Source organism: Urocampus carinirostris, chromosome 5, assembly GCF_059441175.1.
Source record: "Urocampus carinirostris isolate Australia breed hairy pipefish chromosome 5, RoL_Ucar_1.0, whole genome shotgun sequence".
In the NCBI taxonomy this organism is placed as follows: Eukaryota; Metazoa; Chordata; class Actinopteri; order Syngnathiformes; family Syngnathidae; genus Urocampus; species Urocampus carinirostris.
The window spans coordinates 31,970,499-31,993,156 of record NC_142353.1 but is presented as its reverse complement, the minus strand read 5'-3'; the positions used below and the strand labels follow the sequence as shown (position 1 = coordinate 31,993,156).

Genomic DNA, 22,658 nt, shown 5'->3' with positions numbered 1-22,658 from the left:
CCTTTATTTGTCCCAAGGGGCTCTTTAGCAAGCATAGGTTAGCGTCTCTACACTAACTTTCTACCCAACAGTGAAGGAGCGTGGAGGTTAGACCTTTGAGATCACTGGCTGAATCAGGCCGGTTTGGCCGCTGGCTCGATCATGATTTGGACATAGGCCAAACAAGACTTTCCTGCTCCTTTCTCAAAGGACTCCCTTGGCCTCTAGCTTAATCAGAACTCGAGTCCCTGGCTAAGCAGGACCTTCTTGCTTGTCAAGGCAACCCTTGTCAAGGCAAACCTCAATATGTCCTTGAAAGTTGGCATAGAAGCAATTTTCACACCTAGTTGCAAACAGTACAATTCAATCACTTAAAATATTTAAACTAGAACGTGTAAATCAATGCTCCTCATTTCATTTTTTTTACTTTGCAAACAGGTAATATTTCAAAATTGAGTTTTTCTCGTGTAAACAACCCAGTTAGGGTGTTCCAACCCTGTGGCATATATCTGGGGTGAGGAGAGAGAAAGAGATAGAGAGGTGAAAGGGGGGTGGATTCTGTGGGGATTCAAGGACACTTCGTGTCTGTATGAACCATTCGCCAATGCAAAGAAGAATGCTGTCCCAAAATTGATTGACCTACACATTTTTGGCTGCCATTTTTTTTCTTGGAAAGTAGGAGTGGGCACCAGTAGCTCAGGAGTTATAGCGCTCGTCTTGGAATCAAGAGACCGTAGTTTCAATTCCCAGTCCTTTCATGCTATATGTCAAAGTGTTCTTGGCAAGACACTGAATCCCTAATGCCCACGATGAGCAGGTAGTTGCCCTGCATGGCTGACACAGCAGTCAGTTAGTTAGTGAGTGTAAAGTGAAGCACATTGTAAAGCACTATGTAAATGCAGGACACCTTACTCGGTGCATGGCAGCTGACTTAGAATTGGTGCAGATCAGTGGAATCCTAGACATTAACACTTCAATAGAATGTTTTTCTTTCTAAAAAATATGACCAAGTTCCTTCGAGCATTGGCGGGGCAAATAGGGATGATATTTTGTCCACGAGCGCAGGAACATGATCGCCATGGTGACTGAAATCATGTGATTACGTCATCAGATAAATCTGGCGTGGAAAAGTTCCTGTAAAGTTCATGCATTGTTCACGCAGAACTCATGCATAAGTTCAGTGTTTTGGTAATGAAATTTTATTTTGCAAACTTGAATTTCTTGTTCGAAATTGATCCTTTAACATAAAACGTTCTTAGAAACGAGTATTTTCAAGATACATAACAATGTTTTAACTGTTTAACTGTAATCTTAAAAACAAGAAACTTAATTTCTTTCTAATAAAAGATTCAAACTTTTGACATGTCCTATTGCTACAAAACAAAATGTTCTGTTTGCCTTTTAAACGAGTCAAAATGACAAAAATTGCTGGCAAGGCTCACATGTGTCCTTTCAAAGACATGTGAAGAAAATTACTAGAACCGCTTTCTTCCATCTTCATAAAACATTGCTAAAATTCGTTCTATACTGTCTCAGTCGGATGCAGAGATTATAATTCACGCGTTTGTTTGCTCCCGTCTCGATTACTGTAATTCACTACTCTCCGGTCTTCCGATGACCAGACTCAAGAGTCTTCAGCTGGTACAAAATGCCGCAGCGAGGCTTTTAACTAGGACAAAAAAGTCCGATCACATCACCCCAATTTTGGCTAACCTGCATTGGCTCCCTGTTAGCCTAAGATGTGATTTCAAGCTTCTCTTATTATTATAATACAAAATCATACATGGACTTTCCCCTTCATATCTTTCAGATCTGATTTCCCCCTATGTTCCAGCCCGAAGCCTTCGTTCTGGTGATCCCAAGAGACAAGAAGTGTTCCGCTGGTTCGAGAGCGTTCTCCATCCATCTATAGCATATGAATAACCTAAACTTCTCATGTGTAATAACCTGTGAAGCCCTTTGAGACTCTTTGTGATTAAGGCCTATACAAATAAAAATGACTTGACTTGACTTTAAGGAACATGCGTTCTTCAGGTGAACAGATACTGTATGAGCGCTGTGCCTCTGTGCACAATCGCGCATAAATATCTCAAAAGTGTGTCCTGAGGTTGAAAGACTGCTCATTCATCTACATCAAGACCACATGCTCGGGTGCAAAGTGGCACGCTGGGAGTGCAGCAGAGCATCGAACTGCGTCGCTTGACACTTTTTCTCCAGTCACCTTCAAAAAACTCGTTATTATTCACCTGCATCCTTGTTGACCTCCATGCAAACAACGTGCTGCCGCATTGTTGTTTGCTGTATTTTTAATAAGGGCTATTTTCCGTAAATTCGCTCCAAATGACCTCGAGGGAGCACGTTTTTTGATTATCAATTTGCTTAGAGGAATGTGTTGTTGTAATACGTTCTAAACCCAACCAAATAAACAAGAAATGAATCAAAAATAAAATAATTGAGTATTTCCTCGCCATTTTGCAGTTCAACGTTCATGTTCTCTGTGTATCAGGATTCTTTTTCTATTGATAGGTTCAACAGATAAAGTTGTAATATGCAAAAATAGAGTAATTTGACAAGAACTTTACATGCAAACTGTTAGATGATTAAAATACGTCATTGAGTATGTTGTCGCCGTAGCATGAGTTTTCCAGCAGTCTCAAGTTTATTATTTAATAATCACAGCATTACTTCAATAATAACCTTACTCATTTAGTTGTAATAAATGCACTTATGTTCATCCGTGTATTTGAATAAGGAATTTACTGTCATGATTACTGATTGAGAGCACTTGAGACTTCTTAATTGGCGTCAACAGCCTGGACAGCTGATTGGCTGATGCTCTCTTTTTAAACCCCCAGCTTCCTAGAGGAAGCCGTCAGATCGTTATGCTAACTGTTGCCACCATCTCAGTAAGCCTTTTCGTCCTAATCTGTTCCTGCCCTGCTTTTCTCTGCCTGATCTCCGTTGCCAACCTGACTTCGCCCCGTTCTGCCTACCTGTTTTGCCCAGTTACCTGCCTGCCTCCTGTTGCCGACCTCGTTTCCAAACTTGACACCGCCTTTGCTCTCCAGTCCCGGCCAACGACTTTTAATTCCCGCCTGTCTCCAATCCTACTCGCTAGACACGGAAATGCCACTTCCGCATCGCCCGCTCCCCTTGTCCATCAGCCATTGGATCGTGGAAGCAAGCCCTGCTCTCCCTATAAAAACTGAGAAAACGAGCGCTATTGCGTCCTGTGTCCATTTCTGGTCTGTGACATTTACTTGCTGCATCCTTTCATATCAGTACTTTCCGAGCAATGGTCTTCCGATGAGTTGGCCCTTATCTTATCATACAACCTTCAAAATACAGCTGCGGCCAATTTTTACACAGAGCTCTTGAATAAGATGACAGTTCCTTTCTTTGCCTGTTGAAGTTTCATGTTCCATCTTGCAAATCCATACCCCTTTCTTATTTAAACTGTGGTTAACAAAATTCGATGCCTTTTCGACAATAACAACTGTCTCCTGATCAGACTGGCCCACAGTACTCTGTTTATTCTTTTTTTTAAACTTTGTAATAAATGTCCTCAACAGAATTGCTTCTCTCCGGCTCTTTTTTTTTTTCAAAGTCCGAATACTGGGTTTGGTCCAGTAAGAAAACACCCGGCAAGACATCGGAATGTCTATTCGCAATCAAAACCAATCGGAAAACCGCCTTGTTTTTCCGCGCACTGATTGGAGCAATCAAAATAATAGTTTTCAAAGACTAAAGACAAACAGCAATCCGATTGGAAAGGCAAGCATGATCGACATTTACATGCAAAAATTATTTTCCACATTTAATTTTGACACTAAGTAAGGGTTGATTACAAATACTGTATGTCACTCATCAAAATCAACAAAGTACTGTGTTTGTTTGGTTTCAATTTCGAAGTGTGCTCCATTGCTTTTTCTCATGTCTTTACAAATTGCCAGAAGCATAGACGAATACTATACACGGATGTATGCTACTGTGACAGCAACTATACATGGATGTAATGTATACACCGTAAAAATCACAGATTATAAATATAGATTCTCCCATTCTTACAACCATTTGACTTACGAAAAACAGTAGATACAAAAAAAAAATGTCGGGATGTCGATGAAAATCCGGACATTGCTGTAAGTTAGATTTTGTATTGTGTGCACCTTTTTCCGAGTACAGGACATTACTACAGTGCTTCTTTCCGCCGCTACTGGTGTGTGGTGGCGCTTTGAGAAGTTACCCAGCATCCCCCCCTAAAGTACGCTTCCTCTTCCTCATTCATGTGTAAACTGTCATGAACCAGGACGGAATCTCGGACCCAATTGCGTTTGTTTCAAGGGGATCTTTATTAGAGAGAGTTGTCGGAACTGGCTTTGGACGCCGGCGGTTCCGTGACAGGTAGGTGGAATCGGTACAGCTTAGCAGGCAGGTCAATGGCCAGAGCGGGAGAGCAGGTCGAAAACGTGGAACGGAAACAGGTCAAAAACAGTAGGCAGGCAGGAATCAAGCAAGAGTAGTCTTAGGTACTTAGTAATCTGGCGAAACACTCAGGAATACAGAAGTACGGTCCGACGTCCTCCTCTGGAAGCTGACTGCTTAAGAGGAGAACGTCAGCCAATCAGAGAGCGCGCCAAACGATTGCCCCCAGGTGACTTCACTTTCGTAATCATGACAGTAAACATTCTATACTGTATCTCCAGCACGCTAAGAACTTTGACATTTTTATTGTGTAATATCTCGTGCATCCATTCAATATGGTTTGTGTAAAGTGTAATGAGGAGGCGAGATGTTTCATTTGAAATGCAGGTGGAATATGGAAGCTTGATGCGGTTGAGAAAATGGTTGGACCGCTTTTTTCGGCCACTTTCTACCACAATGGAGGAAGTAGCCTGACTCTTGAAGCCCATCTTCCAAAAGTAAGTTAAACTTCACTTTATTTATCTTTATAAAGCATAATATTTTATAAAATGTTTATTTTTCAGTACAAAACAATACAGGTTACTTATATAAACCTTAAACATACAAAATATAGCACTGAAAAAAAACCTGTAAATACAATTGTTTGTTTTTTCAGATTGTGATCAAATTTGAGCAGGAACCAGATAAAGCTTCATGCTATTGTCCCAGCTGATTTGAGCTTGGGAGTTGATAGAATTTCCATGCTCATCATTACAGTTTTTGTTAACGTACAATGAAAATGGTAAAGGTTAAAAAAAGTCAGTTTCAAACACGCTGGTAGTGGCAAAAAAAAAGCACACAATTCAAAATCTGACTTACAGCTATGTCTGGATATTTTTCGATATCCGCAAAAAATAATCGTTTGATAACTAGACTTATACACTGAACCTCTGCACTGTGGGGCTGCGTGCTAACCACCAACCTCTTTTCAAAAATAACATTGTCAAAAATTACAGTAGTAATCAAACACAGCTGTCTCTTGCTGTATCCCCGTTTACCTTTTGCAATTTTGGTACTTTGCGGATTTTCATCGTCCATTGTGTTCTGCATTTGGATTGGCTAGACAGTCACCCTGTTGCTTTTCTGCCTGTGTCTGCCTGTGCGACTGCGCTCCAAGTGTACAGTAAAACAGCTTCACGAATCTACATTACGTACGTGTAAATCTTTTTCACTTTTGAATTTCTCTTAATGCCGTCATGTCAACAAAACGATCGTCTCGTTCATAAGTAGGGCAGCGTCTGTAATATTACTCAAGTAGAAGAAAATTAGTCATCCAAATACTTATTTGAGTAAAAGTTAAAAAGTACTTGGTGGAAAAATTACTTAAGTAACTGTGGCAACGTCGTATTCATTGATTTTTTTTTTAAAACAATTAATCAAGTCCATCTAAAAAAATAATCTACTGTTTTACGTAAGTCGAATGGTCGTAAGTAAGGGAGAGTCTGTAAGAGGGGGGAAATAGGCAATGTACTTGCTGCTCAATTCCAATTTATACTTCTGAACAACTCTTTATTTTTCTAAAAATAGTACTCTCACATGTCTTAATCATGAAAGACTTACCTCTTGTGCAACACTTTTCAAACCCCCACGTTGCTTATCTAGAGTGTAAACAAACCGTAAGAAGCCGTGATAGGGTTCATTACAGACCATTTGCACGGAAGAACACTGGGACCAACACATTAACGCAAAGTGCCATATATTTCCAAAGTCCGTTTTTTTTTCTTCTTCCTCTTTTCTTCTCCCAGCTTAAATTGCTCAGCGGGATGACGAGTCCTTATATTGTATTTGTGTGCAATGTGGTGTGATGAGGCTCGGCTCGGCCCCCCCGGGCCACGAGCCACCCGCCCGCCGCAGACGCTGTTATATTTCCATTTGCATGAAGTGGCTGTCATTATTCACAGAAATTTGTTTTTCACCGAGCCTCTGTGTTGCACAGCAAAATCATGGCCGTTCTATGCCAGTATTTGTGATTCCATTGTATTCTGCCGCGGTTTCACAAGCACAAATTATTCATTTATGTTTATTCGTTTCGTACGATCATTCAAATGTGCTTGGGTGTTGAAAGAAAAGGGGCTCTGAAACTATTGGGTTGGAAGACCTGGGACATTTCTGCTATTTTACCTTTTGAAATAGGCAGCTTAATAAAGCTGGGATTGTCATGAACCAGGACGGAATCTCGGACCCAATTGCGTTTGTTTCAAAGGAATCTTTATTAGAAAGAGTTGTCGGAACTGGCTTTGGACGCCGGGGTCTGTCGGTCATCAGCCGCTTCGGACGGAATGGCAGTTCCGTGATAGGTAGGTGGAATCGGTACAGCTTAGCGGGCAGGTCGATGGCCAGGGTGGGAGAGCAGGTCGAAAACGTGGAACGGAAACAGGTCAAAATCAGAAGGCAGGCGGCAATCAAGCAAGAGTAGTCTTTGGTACTTGGTAATCTGGCGAAACACACAGGAATACAGAAGTACGGTCTGACATCCTTCTCTGGACGCTGACCGCTTAAGAGGAGAACGTCAGCCAATCAGAGAGCGCGCTCCAGCACGCCAAACAATTGCCCCTAGGTGGCTTCACTAAGGCAATCATGACAGGGATTTGTCATTTGAAGTGTCTTTAAAGATTATTCATATTTTATACCCTCCTTGCCTATCTGCTTTTTTATCTTATTTTTAGCATGGAGTGATGCAGAGTCATTTCATGCTCGTTCCCAGGGTTTTTTGTCAATGTAGCCTAAAAATCGTAAGAGTAAGAAAAGACCTGTTTCAAATACAGTCCAAACCCCCAAAAATATTTAAAGATAAGGGTTTATTAGTACTTGAGAAACAAGCCGACTGAGGCCGCGATAATGACTTTAAACCACGACATGGCAGAAGACAGTCACGAAATTTTAAGTTGCGGACACCACCTCCCCTACCCCGAAGGCGTGTCTTCACGATGTAACCAGACACTGAAATATGCCATGCCACATATCATTGTAAAGCTTCAAGACATGATGACAATTTAAAAATGTACTCATTACAGAAACATCACAAGATCAGTCTGAAAGAAGGTACCCGAAAACTATAAAGCCGGCATAGCTCACCAGTATCGTGCTTTGGTAGTCAGCTGATAAAACGATTCTCTGCATACAAGAGGTTGTTACATTCAGGACGGTTCAGTGAATCCAACCGTGTAAAATATTTACTCCAAAACACATGATAAAACTGACGGATTAAAAAAAGTCAACCTAAAAGCATGTCTGCAACGTTTGACATTCCTTTTTGTAATCCATGTATTTTGCCCCATAATTTATTTTTAAAAGTAAACAAACTCGTGAGACCATTTCCAATATGGCCGATAGCCTCTGACCTTTTGATTGACACCACTCCTGACCAGTTGAAAGCCTTTTTTATAGTCCTTGGCCATAGCCTAAGAATGTCTGAATGATCTACTTTGGCTTAAAAAATCTTCAGCAAAAAATGACGTATTCAAATAATGATTGATTGGTTAGCCACTGAAATTCCCCCCAAAAATGTATTCATATTTACAATGTGTATTCATATCCAAGCAGAAAATTATCAAGGGCGAAAAGGAAGTCGGTATCCATTTTAATGTGCAATTATCACACACGCAATCAGTCATGTCTAAAAATTGGCCAAAATAAAATACCAAGGTTGCAGAGATTTTAGAGCTGTAAACTGGTTGTCTCCAAAATGCCATTTTAGTAAACCCTTTGATAGACCTTCAGGAAAATGTGTAAAATACAATGTTTAGTTTTCTAGATTGTGATGTTGTGAGTTAAGTTATAATGGGACTAGATAAGGCTTTATGCTGTTGTCCCAGCAGTTGTTTTCCGCTAAAATGCTAATGCTACACTCTTTTGTAGGCATGTGATTGCAAAAAACCTAATTCAGGCAAGAGTAACAAACCTTATATTTCTCTCTATTTGAACATGTGTTACTCAATTTTAGGAGCACTTGCAGTATTATTTCAGTTTGTGACAAAAGCTTACCTTTCAAAAGAGACCAAAACCATGCATATTCTCCAACAGGTTCAAGAAAAGCATTCAATTTACTTTGAGTAGGTCTTGGATTGGGCAGCGGCGCAGTGGTTAGCAGCACAGTTCTGAGGTCATGAGATCGAACCTCCTGTGTGGAGTTTTTATGTTCTCCCCGTGCTTCCAAAACCATGCATATCAGGATAATTGGCCGGTCCAAATTGTGTGTGAATGAGCGAGTGAGTTGTCTGTCTCTGTGTGCCCTGTGATTGACTGGCAACCAGTTCAGGGTGTCCCCTGCCCACTGCCCGAAGATAGCTGGGATGGGCTCCAGCACCCCCGTGACCCTATTGAGGATAAGCGGTGCAGGCAATGGATGCATGGATGGATGGATATGTCTTGGATTGGGCTTTTAAGCAAATTTTACAGGATTGTTAAGGTGTTAATTATTGCAATTCCCCTTATTAATAAAAATAAATCTCACAAACACAACACAGCACCTATTTACTCACAACAAGACTGTAGAATACCGCGACAATATTAGCAATCTACGATACCACTATCGTCTGCTATCAGTGACGATACTGATTAGATCCGAGAGATCTAGATTTAAAAACAAAAATTATTCATTAGCATGCACAATTTTAGATGATCAAAATAAATATATGAAATACACAAAAACGTGTCAGTGACAGGTATGCTACACCTGAATCAGAATCACCTTTATTATCATTGTGTTGCAACAATGAGATTAAGGTTGCAAAATATATAATAAACAGTAAATGGAAAAATATAAAGTATTCACCCCTATTCAGACCTAGAACTATACTATAATACACAAACAAAGTTTCCCGACCTCCCATTGATGTCTGGATATTCATATCATGATACCTTCCCCTTTTTCCGATAATAATCGAAAAGAAAATTTCAGATATTCGTCGAGTGCTCTCAAAGTTTCAGCTCCGTCATATCGTCGGCTTCGCACTCTGTTTTGCTAACGCAGCACAGATGTCTCTAACAAGCATGGCTGCTTGAGCCCAGATGTTGGAATCGCTTGGCTGCCGTTACAGATGCTGCCAAAACAACTGTCAAGCTGCGTTTTTGGACATGTCCGAGTCGGCAAACGTCCAAGAAGTGCTTAAGGAAGATGGACGCTAGGCAAAACATTTTGGGACGAATGCGGATTTCCGCATCTCACCCTTTGGCTCTGTCAAAACAAAGCACTTTTATCTTTGAGTAGGGATTCTGTCATGTATTATGTTATAAAACATCCATCCAACATCCATTATCTGCACCGCTTATCTACAGTAGGGTCGCAGGGGTGCTGGAGCCCATCCCAGCTATCTCCGGGCAGTGGACAGGGGACACCCTGAACTGGTTGCCAGCCAGTCACAGGGCACACAGAGACACCATTCACTTGCTCATTCACACCGAGGGACAATTAGGACCGGCCAATTAACCTGATATAAATACACATGTAAAGGAAAAATACAACTATATTTACCTTTTGTGTGATGTGTGATGTTACTTGAGCTGGTCGTGTGGAGTTGCGGGTGGATGCTGATGATTTTTTTGTTGTTGTTTATACAGCACGTACAGTGGCAATTCATTGGCTGAAAAGTGCTTTACAATTAAATTTTGATTAAAAAAAGCAAGTGATTTTAAAACTTCCACTAGTGAGGATTGCCATGCCCATAAAAAATATAATTGCTCTAATAACTCCTTATTTTGATAATAGATCAGACAGAGACAACTCACTCGCTCATTCACACCTAGGGACAATTAGGAGAGGAGACCGGAGTGCAGGTACGAGGAGAACATGCAAACTCCACACGAGCAAACTGCAATAACTGGACTTAATCACTGAACCTCTGCACTGTGGGGCTGCGTGCTAACCACCCGCCTGTTTCAAAAATAACAATGTCAAAAATACAGCAGTAACCAAACGCAGTGGTCTCTTGCTGTATTGCCGTTTACTTTTTGCAGTTTTGGTACTTGGATTTTCATCATGCATTGTGTTCTGCTTTCTGATTGGCTAGACAGTCACCCTGCCGCTTTTCTGCCTGTGTCTGCCTGTGCGACTGCGCTCTAAATGTACAGTGAAACAACTTGACAAATCTACATTACATACGTGTAAAACTTTTTCACTTTTGGATTTCCCTAAATGCCATCATGTCAACAAAACGGTCGTCGTTCGTAAGTAGGGCGGCGTCTGTAATGTTACTCAAGTAGAAGTAAAAGTAGTCATCCAAATACTTATTGGAGTATAAGTTAAAAGGTACTTGGTGGAAAAATTACTCAATTAACTGAGTAACCGTAGCAATCTCGTATTTATTGATTTTTTTTTTTAAAACAACCAATCAGATCATCAAATGATCAAAGTCCATCCAATCAGCAAAAAAAACATTTAATTTAAAAGGAGATTGAAATAATCAACGTAAATTTAAGTGCTTTAACCGTTATCGTGGCGAGCGATGGCAGTGTTGGGAACGGAAAAACGGGTCAGTAGCCGGTACAGGAGAGCAAAAATGTGGTCGGGGTCATAAGCGAGACGATCACAGTCACCATGCTCACAGGTACTTTGATTACCTGCCGTCAGGTGGCCGTCTTCGCTCCATTGCAAGCAAGACCTCACGTCTTAAAGACAGTTTTTACCCTTCCGCTATCCATATGTTCAACGGGAATTGATTCAGGTTATTATGTATAGTATTATTATGCCAACGGCGTTCCTCCGACCTAGTCTTGTTATTTACATTTTCTTTCGTTTCAAACTATTCTTTATAATTACCTTGTATTATACGCTACAACATATTTTTTACTCTATTCTTTTTATTCTTTTAAATCTAGTATCTCATCATTATTGAGTGTTCGCGTGTCAAATGATTTCTTGTATATATCATGTTTATGGTTTATACTGGCTGAATAAATAAATACAATACAATAAACAAGGAAAGGTGAGTAGACAATGTCGGGGACAAAAGAGATCGAAAGCCGGGTCGGCAGAGTAGACGTGGTCAGGATAGAAAACGGGTGAAAGCCGGGGGACAGACGGGAGCAAAAACAGGTGGAAGTCAGGGTGGAAAAAGGCTTGCCTTGTGTTAACTGAGGTTCACAGACGGACTGACAAAAGGGGCCAGATAGGAGTGGGTCTAAACAGGGACAGGGAGCCAATCAGAGTCCAAGGCATTTGGCGCCAAAAGAGCGGGCACAGGTGATTTACATCGGTAATCATGACACGGACATGTAATTACATGGAGGGAATTTATCAAGTAACGAAGTAATTACTTCAATAATGCCTAATGTAGTGGAGTAAAAGTACAGCTTTTTTCTTAAAAATTTACTCAAGTAAAAGTATAGAGATTCAAAAATACACCTAGAAGTACAAATTTCCCGAAATTTACTTAACTGTAAAGGAGTAAATGTACTGCGCTACCCATCTCTTCATCCAGGATCATTAATGCTGTTCAGTTTCATGGCATTAAAGAATCTCCACATGCAAGGTAGTCCACCACAATCACCGCCAGCAGCCAATGATCAATCAAATTCGAAATTTGTTCGCGCACAAACATTAAAAGCAATCAAGTCGGAGATTTAATAGGCACGCTGACAGTGACATTATGTTGCTGTGCTGTTAAAACACACAGCCTACAACCCAGGAATGAAAAAAGGGACCACATTAAAGTATCGCAGCGTGACATTCAGTTTAGCATTCCATTTGCATTAATATACTTTGCTTTCATTCGGGACATTATTGGAAGCCGATTTCATCATTCTTTTAGGGGGTTAGGGGGACGGATGAGGAAGGAACGTGATACTAGCAAGTAAATTGGGAAGAAAAAGTGGTAGCTTTAGATTCTGGGGCTGCTTTGATACTTCAGAGCCTGAATGATTTGCAGGGATTGATTGAAAAAAAAACCTAAAGGGACGATGTTTGGTCTTTTATTGACTTCTCTTTTACCTGCCAACATCCATTATCTGCATTGCTTATCCTCAGTAGGTTCGTGGGGGTGCTGGAGCCCATCCCAGGTATCTTCTGCCAGTGGGCAGGGGACACCCCCCTGAACTGGTTGCCAGCCAGTGGCAGGACACACAGAGACATACAACTCACTCGCTCATTCACACTAAGGGTCAATTTGGACCGGCCAAATCACCTGACATGCATGTTTTTGTAATGTGGGAGGAAACAGGAGTCCTAGGTGGAAACTTACACAAAAACGGGGAGAACATGCAAACTCCACAAAGGAAGGTTTGATCTAATGACCTCAAAACTGTGTTGCAGACGCGCAAACCACTCAAACTGCCCAGCTGCCGACATATTCATCTATTTATTTTTCTTTTTTTTGAATCTACATATTTATGTATGTGTTTATTTTGATCATATATTTTCTTACATGTGTATTGTATTTTCAGAAATCGTAAGAAAGACTGGTCATTTTTTTGCCATTTTGTTTTTGCTGTCTTTGTTTATTAAATGTATTCATATATTAATGTATGTGTTCAATTTTTGGTTAGTTTGTTGGTTAGTTACTTAATTAGGGAGTGAGTGAGTGAGTTAGGTAGGTGTCATGATTACTGATGTGACTCACCTGTGCCCGCTCATTTGGCGCCAACCGCCGCGGGTTCTGATTGGCTCCCTGTCACTATTTGAACCCGGTCCTGTCAGTCCCCTGTTGTCAGTCCCCTGTTGTCAGTCCGTCTGCAAACCCCAGTGTATACCAGGCAAGCTTTTTTCGACCCTGACTCCCACCTGTCCTGTTTTTGTTCCCGTCTGTCTCCGGCTACGACCTGTTTTGATCCTGACCACATCTGCTCTCCCGTCCCGGCCTACCACCTCTTTTTGTCCCCGACTACGTCTACTCTCCTGTTCTGGCTTAGGACTCGTTTCGTACCCCGACCACTCCTTGCTCTCCCAGTCTTGGCTACGGACCAGTTTTTCTGTCCCTGACACCGCCATCGCCTGCTACGAAAGATCCACTTCCATATTCGGATCACAATCAGATTGCGAGAGCGACTTGCTTCCCGCGTCCAGCGAACACTGGATCGTGGGCGCAGCCCTTCCTCTTTCCTTCAATACAACTTGTGGTAAACGCTACGCAATTGGGTCCTGTTTCCGTTCTGGTCCTGACAGGTAGGTATGTGCTTGTTTTAATTATATATTTTTTTTACATATTTATAATATTCTCAAAATAACTTCACGGTATATTTTGAATTATTATAGTTCAATATTTTAATGTGTATTTGATCTAAAATGCATTTTCTAATAATGTACAGTATGTATTCATTTTTTCATAAGGTTATTCTTGCCATTTTTGATATAGGTCTTACATTTATTTAAATTATTTTAGGGTTTATTTTAGGGCAATTATTACAGTTTAACATGTTAATGCATATTTTATTGGTAATTTGTTTAAAATGTATATTATTTTTTAAGTCCTAAACAAGATTTTATCTCCCTTTCATGTTATTTATTTGACAATCTTAAAATGGGTTGTACAAAAAGAAGATATGCCATTTAAAAGTTTGAATTTAATTAGAGTAATTCACACTAATTAGTTTTTTTTCTTTGTTTGTTTTTTTTTAATGTGAAGATTAAATCCTTGGAAAACTTTAGCGGACATGTTAAGTGTGCTGCCTTTTTCCTTGTTTTTGTTCCCAACCAAATGAAATGTCAAAATGCAGCAGTTGATCATTTCCATAAAAAAGACCAATCTAAATAAAGTAATGACATTTAAAAATTTGCCATGCAGGTGACACACTACCCGCTGACTCATTTTGAAGAAATCTAGACAAAAGTAAACCCAGCCAAGGTTTAAACAAATCTAAGTACCTTAAAATAAACCTCTTTGTGTGGTTTGGTTAATTGAACTGCCTCATAATAAGTATTGGTACCAAAAGGTACAATAGAATGACAACATAAAAACTGGACAACTAGTTCATAATCAAATTGATCACAACAATTATTTTGAAATTTGATTATTCGTATAAATACACTAAAGATTAGCACATCAAAATATATTGTTTTTTATCTGGCCACCTTGCCCTTGGCTTTCTGTGAGAATTTTAGCCCACCCCCATTCCGACAATGCAACTGTACATAAAAAAGGAAAGTTGACTGTGAGGGCTTCCGCTTCCAGAACAAGTTGAAAATGGAGTATTTTTTCCCTGAAACAACTGCGTCCGCTTGATTTGTCATGAGACAGTGGCTGTTTTTAAAAAATATAATATTAAGAAGAACTTAATGTACTTAACGGCACTTAATGTTATAGCGACATCTTGTGGTCAAATAAAACACACTGTCGCTTTTACTTTTTAATTAGGTTTCCTCAAAACTATCACCTTGAAGGCTGCAGCTAGCCCCAGGCCATGAGTTGGAGACCATTAATCTAACCCCCACAGACAGGTAGATTAATCCAGTTTATGAACAGTAAAAAAAATGTCAACACAATTAAAAAACATTCGGATTTACCTTTTATTTACTCCCTGCAAAGATAAATAATTTAAATGCAAAGCTCTTCTTTGCTAACAACCGCATGGCTGTAACATACTGTCCCCTGGTGGCCAACACAACAAACGTACACACATTTTAACAAAACAATTCAACAGATTACTGCCTACATTTAAGTCTGATGAGAATTGTAATAGAATTGTGAAACTATAGCAAAAGTAAATTGCAAATGTTTGTACCGAGTCATTTTGTAAGAGAAGATAAATACATAATGAAATGAAATGAAATGAAATGATCTGCATTTATATAGCGCTTTTCAAGTCAATGACTTCCCAAAGCGCTTTACAATGTGCTCCACATTTCCCAATAGCGGCCTTGCAGCCATGTAAGGCGCTAACCTGCTTATTGGGGGTATTAGGGGTTCAGTGTCTTACCCAAGGACACTTCGACATGTAACACGGGCAAGCCGGGATTCGAACTGGGATCCCTTGATCCAAAGACGAGCGCTCTACCTCCTGAGCCACTGCCGCCCCCATAAAAGAGGTCATAGATAGGTGCTAGACTTAGATGCATAGTACTCTCACTTCCATTTCGTAGGATTCACTACACTCCAGTTTGTACTCGGAGGACCGATCCCAAGGAGATAACGTCCCAGCCACTACTCCAGGTCTTCTAGAGCAATTCTCAAAGTAAACGCTCCTGCCCGGAGAACCTCGCCGGCAGCTTATGCCGTCACATCTCCAGTTTAATCTTTGCGCTTTCGTCGCCTCCTCCGAGACGATGACTCAGCCGGGCAACCTTTAGCTCAACTCTCAGCTTTAACTTGTCTCCTGTTTTCCTCCGGCCTGCTGTCATTTCCTAATCTCGAAAGCGTTAGTCAGAGCTGCTTCTGCTTAAAAGAAATGTTTTGGGGAAACGAAGGATTTAAAGAGAGGTACTAGTGTTGTGCTTATTTTTTAGTATAATGGTTACGTAGAAAGATTGGAATTGGCTGCTTGGATTGGTTTGTTGGTCAGGAGCTTCAGTGCCCACTTTGGTCGCCAGAGGGCATTAGAGACCACACAAGACCAGATAGTCAGTAGATGTTTAGTCAGGGCTGATCCTGCTAAAAAATGTTTTGGGGAAGGGGAGCATTTAAAGAAAGATACTAATGTGTACTCATTTTCTTACTTTAATGAAATGAAATGAAAATGAAATGATCTGCATTTATATAGCGCTTTTCAAGTCAATGACTTCCCAAAGCGCTTTACATTGTGCTTCACATTTCCCAATAGCGGCCGTGATCTGTGCAGCCATGTAAGGCGCTAACCTGCCTATTGGAAGTAATTGGGGGTTCAATGTCTTACCCAAGGACACTTCGACATGTAACACGGACAAGCCGGGATTCGAACCGGGATCCCTTAATCCTAAGACGATCGCTCTACCTCCTGAGCTACTGCCGCCCTTTAATGGTTATAAGAAAAATGTCTCGTTGGAAGATTGGATTCGGCTGCTTGGAGTGGTCTGTGGTCAGGAGCTGCAGTACCCAATTTGGTTGCCAGAGGGCGTGAGAGACCCCACGAGAGCAGACCACACAAAAGAAGATGTTAAGTCAGAGCTGCATCTGCTAAAAATTGTTTTGGGGAAACGACTCATTTAAAGAGAGGTACTAGTGTTGTTCCTATTTTTTACTTTAATGTTACAAGCAAAATGCCCGTTGGAGTATTGGATTCGGCTCCTTGGATTGGTTTGTTGGTCAGGAGTTGCAGTGCCCACTTTGGTCGCCAGAGGGCGTTAGAGACCCCACGAGAGCAGACCACACAAAAGCAGATGTTTAGTCAGCAGATGTTTAGTCAGAGCTGCTTCTGCTAAAATGTTTTGGAAAGGTGAAGCATTTAAAGAGAGGAAACCGTGTTGTCCTGATTTTTTTCATTAGCTGTTAGAAACCAAATGGCCCGCTGGAAGATTGGATTCGACTGCTTGGAGTGGTTGGTGGTCAGAGCTGCTGTACCCATTTTGATCACCAGAGGATGTTAGAGACCCCACGAGAGCAGACCACACTAAGGCAGACGTTTGGTCGGAGATGCTTCTGCTAAAAAAATGTTTTGGGGAAGCAAAGCATTTAAAGAGAGGCACTAGTATTCTCCTTATTTTTTACTTTAATGGTTCAAGAAAAAGGCAGCACGGCGGCACAGTGGTTAGCGCATGTGCGGCACAGTTCATGTCTTGGGAACCTCCTGCGTGGGTTCAAATCCAGCTCCAGACTTCCTGTGCGGAGTTTGTATGTTCTCCCCGTGCTTGCCTCCGGGCACTCCGGTTTCCTCCCACATTCCAAAAACATGCATTTCAGGTGAATTGGCCGGTCCAAATTGTCCCCGAGGTGTGAATGAGCGAGTGAGTTGTCTGTCCCTGTGTGCCCTGCGATTGGCTGGCAATCAGTTCAGCTTGTCCCCTGCCCACTGCCCGATGATTGCTGGGATGGGCTCCAGCACCCCCGCTACCCTAATGAGGATAAGCGGTGTAGCTAATGAGATAATGAGATGAGGTTCAAGAAAAATGGCCCGTTGGAAGATTGGATTTGGCTGCTTGGAATGGTTGGTGTCCAGGAGCTGCTGTACCCAATTTGGTCCCCAAAAGATGTTAGTGACCCCACGAGACTAGACCCCACAAAAGCAGATTTTATTGAGGGTGCCTTGACACAAAACCTAACCAAAGACACTTGCAGAGGCCTAAAGCAGTGGTTTTCAACTGGTAGGCCGGGACCCAAAAGTAAGGGTCAAAAAGGGCTAACCTTGTATCGACAGAGGTTCGCAGACGGACTGACAACAGGGGATTGACAGGACTGGGTTTAACTAGGGACAGGGAGCCAATCAGAGCCCACAGCGGGCACAGGTGATTCACATCAGTAATCAAGATACAGCGCTCTTTACAATAGTTAAACTACCCATGTATTCAAAGACTAGCACACTTGAATCTCGACTACCTAACATGTATATATTTTTTCAAATACACAACATCCTTATTAAATCGTTCAAGGCCAGAACGTACAAATATGTTTTCAGATGCATTGCCCCTAAGTGCCAAAACATGAAAAATATGTGTGTTTTTAATAAAAAACTATTTTGCGCAGCTCATCAGTAAGTATCAAGTCTCTGGGACTGATTTCAGTAGAGTGGGACCTCGGTTATCACGGTTAAAGGGGCCCAAAACCACCCGCGAAAAGTGAAAATCTGCGAAGTAGCGACGCCCCTTCAAAAATGCTAACAATTTTTTTTCTTTTTTTTTTAAAATTATTTTATTTTATTATTATCATTTTCTAGACCCGGTTAATGGGGACCAAAACCAGCCGCAAAAAGTGAAAATCTGCAAAGTAGCGACGCCCCTTCAAAAAAAAAAAAAAAAAACCTTTGCAATACACCACCCTCCCTGTATACAGTACAATACAGTACACCATATGCAATATGGTTAGAGAGAGAGATTCTTGTTTAACAATCAAACAATCAAACAATAAAACAAAATTTAACTTACTTCTTACAATAAATTCTTTTAACCTCGGATTAGGTTTGCATCCAGGCTGATTTTCTTCGCCCTACAATCGTGGATCCAAATAACCAGTGCATTTTCCATTCACACCATGGTCTTATTCTGGGTGTTTACAACCCTTTTGGCATCTTTCGTGAAAGATATTGCAGCAGTTTTGCGGATGTTCTTCTCTTCCTTCCTTATGTATCTAACAGTGGATTCATTAAGGCCATAATGTCGGGCTACGCTAGCGTAGCTATTTCCTGCTTTCAATTTGTCCAATAAACTCACTTTTTCGGTAATTGTTAGCATCTTTCACTTTTTCTTCGGTTGACAAGCTGCATCACGAAGAGCGTTTAGGAGCCATCACGAGGACTTCACAAAACTTTAAAAATCACCGCCAGACAAAGGCTAATTACAGTAATGGCGAGAAGCGTACTTTATTGTGCTGTACAGTTTACGTACGAGATAAGCGTGGTCTACTGTAGTGAATGGGCCAATGGGGAGTCGAGTATTCAGCGAGTGCTGGCCAATGAGCTTGCGTTTATGGCCGTGACGCTTAGCGTGTACGTGCATTTCTTTGTGTTTTAAAATTTTGTAAAATGATGCAATTACCAATTCTAATTGAATATTTTGTTTTCAAATTTTGTAAAATAATGTGATTTCCAATTTGAATGTAATATTTTTCATTATTATTAATTAAAAAAAAATATTGATATTATTTTGTTTGTTTTATATTTTTTAACTATTATTATTTTTGAGGCCCACGAAGCTCTGAACCCGCGAACGTCGAATTGCGAAGTAGCGAGGTCCCAGTGTATATGATTAGATATACACATAGAGGAAGACCCCACTTCCTAGTTGTGCTTCCTGTATCCAGCGATTGAGAGTGTGTAGGTGGCCCCAGGGTCGGTGTAGTGAATCAGTGTGGTAGGAAAAGTGAATATATGCATAAGAACAGAGCCTTTTTAAAAACAAAGAACAACATCCTTGAATTATTTGATTGGAGTCCTAACTTTACCACTATGTTGAATTGTCCCCTTCTTATTGTTACGTAAGTTAATTATATAACGCTAGGTCACCACGCTTTGATAAGCGGAGATGTTGGACTATGTCCAAAATGCTTGTATGGAAATCTCTCCCGGTTCCATTTTGTTCTGTGTATTACCTTCCTTTGATATCATCCTCTCATTTCCTCCTTCTTGCTGTCCAATCCCTTCTCCCCACCTTTCTGTCCTACCTGGCTCTTATCTTCTGCCTCCACATAGCGAAAGCTCCGAGGAGCAGCGTCTCCCATGGCTGTCGGCCAATCTCTTCCTGTTCTTTGCAGTTGGGTATTTACATTCCAGGAGAAGGATTTTAGATGATAAGCCAACTTTTTTCTTCAGTGGACAAAATCACCCGAGTTGTGTGAGACGGAATATTTAACACGTTACCAGTTGACTGTGATGTGTGAAGCACCATTTTAATGAGCGTCCATCTGCTGGGCTTAAGCGATTTAGTTCCTCGCTGAGATTGGGGGCAATGGGCTTCACTTTTATGGGACTGTTTTTAATGTGTTCCTAATACATGTTTAATAGACAGAAAAATCATCCGTGTGTTCATCCATTGTGTCAGAGTTTTATTCCGAGGTTTTTGGAATATAAAAATTGTGACAAGATCATTAAGATGACCAACACAAATGATGAACATTTTGGAAAAAAAGAAAAATGCAATACTTGGTGCCAAAAGTCAACTACAACATCTTAAAATCCATCTATTCATCCATTATCTGCACTGTTTATACACATTAGGATCACGGGGATGCTGGAGTCCATCCCAGCTGTTTTCAGGCAGTGGGGAGGGGACACCCTGAACTGGTTGCCTGACAGTCCCAGGGCACACAGAGACAGAAAACTCACTCACCCATTCACTCCTAGGGACAAGTTAGATACATAGACATGTAAAAGAAAAAATAAGACTATATTTACCTTAGGTGTGATGTTACTTGAGCTGGTCCTGTGGAGTTGCGGGTGGATGCTAATGGTTTTTTTCTGTTTGTACAGCACATGGTGGCAATTCATTGGCTGAAAAGTGCTTTACAATTAAATTTTGATTAAAAAAAGCAAGTGATTTTCAGACTTCCACTAGTGAGGATTGCCATGCCCATAGAAAATGTCCTTGCTTTAATAACCTCCTTATTTTTAATAATAGATCAGACGGAGACAGACAACTCACTTGCTCATTCACACCTAGGGACAATTTGGACTGGCCAATTAACCTGACATACATAGACATGTAAAGGAAAAATAAAACTACATTTACCTTTGGTGTGATGTTACTTGAGCTGGTCATGTGGAGTTGCGGGTGGATGCTGATTATTTATTTCTGTTTGTACAACACAGTGTGGCAATTCATTGGCTGAAAAGTGCTTTACAATAAAATTTTGATTAAAAAAAACAAGTACTGCCCCATCCCAAAATCATTTGAGACAATTCACAATTTACATTTTTTCATTTGTAAAAATGATTTAGAATTGTCTTCATTGATTAAGGAGTCTCAATTAAGGGATGCACTACAATATATTAAAAAAAAACTCACAAAAAATTTAAACAGGGGAGGGGAATGTTTATATATTTTATATATTAGAACTGGGCAGCACAGTGGTGCAGTGGTTAGCGCGTGTTCGGCAAAGTTCTGAGGTCATGAGATCGAACCTTCCTGTGTGGAGTTTGCATGTTCTCCCCGTGCTTGCGTAGGTTTTTTCCGGGCACTCTAGTTTCCTCCCACATTCCAAAAACATAGATTTCAGGTTAATTGGCCGGTCCAAATTGTCCCTAGGTGTGAATGAGTGAGTGAGTTGTCTGTCCCTTTGTGCCCTGCGACTGGCTGGCAACCAGTTCAGGATGTCCCCTGCCCACTGCCCGAAGATAGCTGGGATTGGCTCCAGCACCCTCCGACCCTACTGAGGATAAGCAGTGCAGATAATGGATGGATGGATATAATATAACTTGTGTATTTGTTACAACAAATTACCCAACAAAGGTGAGAACACCCACACATATGTTTTAAGTGGTTAGCTTAGGGGTATAATAATGCTTGCTGGAACCGTTTGTTTTGGGTGGACCCACTGATTTGTGCACCGTCCCTGCTTTTTGACTGACAGTATGCACCAGCCTATCACAGCCGCGCACACATGCAGTCACGCCCACCATCATACACCCACACAACCTGCCATTGTGATAGAAATTGCTGTGTGCTGTCTGCACGTTTCGTTTATATCAATGACAATAAAGACAATTCAGCCCTGCGACTGGCTAGCAACCAGTTCAGGATGTCCTCTGCCCACTGCCCGAAGATAGCTAGGAAGGGCTCCAGCACTCCCGCAACCCTACTGAGGATAAGTTGTGCAGATAATGGATGAATATATACAACTTTAACTTGATTACTTTCAATTACTTTTGGATTACTCCAATACCAAATATGCTAATAAAAGACAAAAGAAACTAAATATGACTAAAATTATGACTCACAACACGTGGTAAGCTTTCTCTCCTGGCTTTGATCTCTCTGAAAATAAATCCAAACAGCTTGCCAACATCATTTTTGCTGTTCCATGTGTTCCGTTACTCCCCAAGCCTGCACAAAATTTAGTAATTTTAGAGATTTGCAGACGGACTGACCAAAGGGGACGAATAGGAGTGGGTTTGAATAGGGACAGGGAGCCAATCAGAGTCCGAGGCAGTTGGCACCAAAGTATCGGACACAGGTGATTCACATAGGTAATCATGACAGAAGCGCCCTTCGGGAGAGCTGAAAGAGCTCGAATTTCCATCACTAGAAAAAAAAACAAAAATATTAATGTGGAACATATCATACCAGGTGATGGAAAAAAGGTGAATATTAAAGGCAAGCCAGTTTGCAAACAACAAAACCACCAAAACACTTGACTGCTATTAATGGAAATGCATACTGTCCCGTGAGTGACCTTTCAATCATTATTGGCTTGTATACTGCAAGCATCACAGTCAAAGGCAGGCGTGGATAAAAAACCCAGGAGTGACCTAATTACCACGATAGTAACGCTAATGAAGGCGCCAGCAGAAAGCATTCACTTCCTGCTTTTGTAAAGCGTTCACATTTCACTTCACCTTCCTGGAGACATGAAACAAATCATCAGAGTGGGTATGGAAGCGAGCACACTCAGTAATCATTATCCTTCACATGCTTTTTACACTCTACTCTGCCGCCGTTGGCCCCTAAGAAGCTTTGTGCTCGCTTTAAGTCCTTTTTTTGTTCATTTTTATTTTATATGTGAGCC

At 41.0% G+C, this 22,658-nt stretch overlaps 1 pseudogene; it reads right to left on the bottom strand.

The window, feature by feature from the left end:
- The window catches only part of LOC148366057 (uncharacterized), a 149,679-nt pseudogene extending 130,024 nt beyond the window's left edge, over nucleotides 1–19,655 (bottom strand).
- Between the last annotated feature and the right edge of the window lie 3,003 nt (nucleotides 19,656–22,658).